We start from the raw sequence: 4031 nt of genomic DNA, 5'->3' as shown, positions 1-4031 counted from the left end.
TTTAAGTTTTTTTTTTACGTTTTTTAGGTTAAGAGTGTTTTAGAGTTTATGGTTTTTTTTATGTTTATGATTTATATAATTAAGGTTTTTAAATGTTTTAGGGTTTCTTAGGTATTTTTAAGAAATTAGATTTCTTAAGATTTAGGGTTACGTATGCCTAGTAAAGGGCATAGGATTTTAAGTTTAGGGTTTTTTTTAGGGCTTATGGTTCAAAAGGGTTTTTTTTTCGGGTATTATAGTTGTAGGTGTTTAAATGGATTTTACGATTTTGGGTTTCTTAGGGTTTTTAACGATTAAGGGGTTCTTAGATCCTAGGGGATTTATAGGGATTTTATGGTTTTGGGTTTTTAAAAGTTTAGGGTTTTAAATGTTTTTTAGGGTTTTTCTTTTTTCTTAAAGTTTAGGATTTCTTATGGTTTAACATTAAGGTTTATGCAGATGGGTTTAGGGTTTCTTTGGGTATAAGGTCTATGTTTTTATTTAATGATTTTTAGGGTTTAGGTCTTAAGTTTTTGTTGAATTTTTTAGGTTTAGGATTTTAAAATGGGTTTTCAAGATTGCTATGATTTTTTACTGTTTAGGGGTTCTTACGGCTTAGGGTTTCTTTGGGTTTAGGGCTTAGGGCTTAGGATTTTAAATTTAGAGTTTTTAGAGGTTAGGGATTTTAAGAATCCTTTTGGTTTAGTGTTTTTAAAGGCGTTTTTAGGATTTACGGTTTGTTGGTGTTTCATAAGTCTTAGGGTTTCCCTAAGGTTTAGGGTTTAGTGTATCTTAGGGTTTAGAATTTCTTAGGGATTTCAGAATTCTTAGGTTTATGCTTTTAAAGGTGTTGATCTAATATGCTTATGATATGCCAACTCATGGTTAGGTTGGGGTCATTCGTGATCATAGGTCTCGTGTTACGTCAAGTGGGTAACCTCGGGGAGTGACAAAAACAATGTATGAACAAAAGCCTCTAACTGACTTGAGATGCTGGGACATGCCCCCAGCTAACTCTAGCAAAACTGAAACTAAAATGAAAGACTGAATATAAAACATGTAAATCATGCTCTAAAAACGAGGACTCACCACTAATATTGTTGAATACGGATCGGGAACCGATCTCCACGTGATCTGAATGATGAGGACCTGAACCTACATTAAAAGAAGATGTAGCGTAGAGTATGTATTAGTAAGATGTGAGCTAGATCTACCACGAATTTAGAGAAAACCAATTGGGAGAGCAAAAACCACCTGAAATATTTAGTTGACGTTCACAAAGCTTCCAGAACTTTGGAAGAATGGATTCATCTGGAGAGTACCCCAAAGCTTCTAGCTTTGTGGATGCAAAGGTTGCTTTTCTGAACAACCACCTCTGTTCCGAAAAAATAACACAACCTAGACTAAAAAAAACTTAATTAATCAAAAGAGAACATAGAAGGCATGAACAGGAGAGAAGTGAACATAGAAGTTTGGAATAATGGTTACCATACATACAAGTTGACTTGCACGAAGAACTTCCGGAGATTTAGTAGTCAATAAGGATTCAAGTAGTTCAAACAAGGCACTGCACTTGGAGATAAAGGAAGATATAGATTGTTCCAGGACTGATCCAGAGTTTGTTAAGAAATGGTCACTCTAGCATACCCATCGAACTTGAGATTAATACCATACCTATGGAATAAATACTCCAAAGCTGCAAGATTTTTACAGTTTCAAACCAACTCAGCCTGAATTAAACTTTCGAATCAAGAAGCTCTGAAACTTCCTGCCTTACAGATTCTGAATTTGATGAACTCTGGCCTCTACGAATTGAAGGTTTCTCATCAAGCAGGGAAGAAATAACAATTGAATACAACTAGGGATGAAAGGTCCATAGGGCAGTCAAGTAACACACGGAACTCACATATATTAACTATGTGGCATGGTGGGAAGTAGTAGTTTGTGCCCTCACTTGAACATGCCTGCAAATGTTGGAATCAATGAACATCATGTTAGTAAGTACTCTAATAATATGCAGGAAAGGCAAATATGCAGATAAGGGAAGAGACTTACAAACTCCATGGAATTGAAGAGTGCTAAAAGTTTCTCAGCAACCAGGATATCTTACTGTTCCAGAGGATATCAACCTGTAAAAGAAAAAAATAATAAGAAAAAAAGGGAACTTAAAAACATATATGGGCAGTATAAAAAAGTGGCCAAACACATCTAAAACCCCTTAAACTTGTCTTTAAATTTCATTTTGGCACTCCAACTCAATCTTGTTCCATTTTAACCCTTCAACTCNTGGGCAGTATAAAAAAGTGGCCAAACACATCTACAACCCCTTAAACTTGTCTTTAAATTTCATTTTGGCACTCCAACTCAACCTTGTTCCATTTTAACCCTTCAACTCCAATTTTTATGTTCCATTTTAACACATTTGTTTTACGGACATATAATTGTTATGCGCATGTTAGACAAGTAAAAAAACATCCAATTACATACCTCCATGTGTTTTATTTTCTCCATATCATCTGGGTTAACCCAATTCTAATACAGATCCTTTAATCATTTCCCTCCAAAAATGAAAAGACTTCCGTAACCTATTCTTCGGAGAAACCTTCCAACACAACAATCCTTCCCCAAATCCCCACCCTTAGAAAATGAAATTCTGCAATTATCAATGATTTCTTCCCATTTAAAGACAAAAAATCACATTTGAAGACTAAGATCTTCTAAAAGTTAAAGTTGCTTTGGTTGTTGCTGGTAAGCAAATCTTATAACCATGCTTTGTAGTTTCCTTTTGGATGCTATGTGGTTTTTCTTTTCTTTTTTTAGTGTTTCTCATTAGGTATTTTTGATGCAAGATTTAGATTTATAGTTTCGAAATTCAGTGTAAATCTTCTGATGATATTCTTTTTTTCCCCTTTTCTTTTCATGTCAGTGTAAATCTAACTCATGGCAGAAGAATACATNTCGATTCCATCATGGTGGTTCTTTTATCAAAGCTCTAAATCCGAAATATGTTGGGGAGAGAGAAATAAGGTAACTCCTTTAGATAAAGAGCATTTTTCTTTGGTTGAATTGGTTGTTGTACAAAGGATATAGGGTATGCATCTGTTGGGGGTTTCTATGTATTTAACTCTAATTCCAATGAATTTCTTTTGTTGGAAAATGATAGAAAAATTTTAAATATTGTATCTCACCTTAAATATGGTTCTTCTTTAGACTAGTGTTTATTAGCCATGTCGTTAATCAACCTATTTTGGTGGAAGAGAGGGTCCCATTTGAATTTCAAGTGAGCTTGCGGTGGTTCAAAACAGTGAGAATTCAATAAATAGGGGGTCTAGGGTTGCATTAGGTGAACACCCTGAACTTATTGCTCAAAAAACTTCTGCTCACCCCCTCAACTTATTGCTAGAGATGCAGCAACCAGTTCATATGTTACCGAGCAGGAAGAAACAACATATATAAGAGATGAAAATGTTAATGCAAAGGAAGATGATAATGCCTTCAAATCTGTACAGTAGTGAATCTGAGTTAGTAGATGTTATACCTGAGGAAGATGATGGTGAGTTAGATGAGGAGTTAAGAGCATTCAGGACAGAAAGAAGAAAGAAAATTCATCAGAAAAAAAAGAGGAAGGTGCATGTTCCAACACCTGGTTGAGCTAGGAGAGGCTGGACCAGACAAAGGTTTTAATGACATTAACAGGCGAACAAAAGAGACAAGTATGCAGGAAGATTGGGGGGAGATGAGGAGTGCTATAGTAGCTCAGATATTGGTAGTGATGACAATAGAGATGAGTTGGATGTTCTAGCTCAAAGAGGCATCGACTTACCAGCTAGAAGAAAGAGTAGAAAACTAAGGTTTGATCCCGATTGTCAGATAACTATTTTTGAACTTGACATGGTCTTTGAGAGTGCTGTGCAATTTAGAAAAGCTGTGCAATCTTATGTTGTAGAGAACAAAGTGCAACTCGAACTTTTAAGCCTAATGAGAAGCACCAAATTAGAGTCAAATGTAAAAGCAAAATACTATACAAATGGGAGATATATGCAAGCACTGAC

At 35.3% G+C, this 4031-nt stretch overlaps 1 long non-coding RNA gene across 1 annotated transcript in view; it reads right to left on the bottom strand.

The window, feature by feature from the left end:
* The window catches only part of LOC125871479 (uncharacterized), a 2700-nt gene extending 589 nt beyond the window's left edge, over positions 1 to 2111 (bottom strand). Inside the window, exon 1 of the long non-coding RNA XR_007447015.1 lies at positions 2035 to 2111. This is a non-coding gene — a long non-coding RNA (uncharacterized LOC125871479). The remainder of the gene's footprint in view (positions 1 to 2034) is intronic.
* Between the last annotated feature and the right edge of the window lie 1920 nt (positions 2112 to 4031).

Source organism: Solanum stenotomum, chromosome 7, assembly GCF_019186545.1.
Source record: "Solanum stenotomum isolate F172 chromosome 7, ASM1918654v1, whole genome shotgun sequence".
NCBI classification, from domain to species: Eukaryota; Viridiplantae; Streptophyta; class Magnoliopsida; order Solanales; family Solanaceae; genus Solanum; species Solanum stenotomum.
This window is presented reverse-complemented; position numbering and strand designations above follow the sequence as displayed.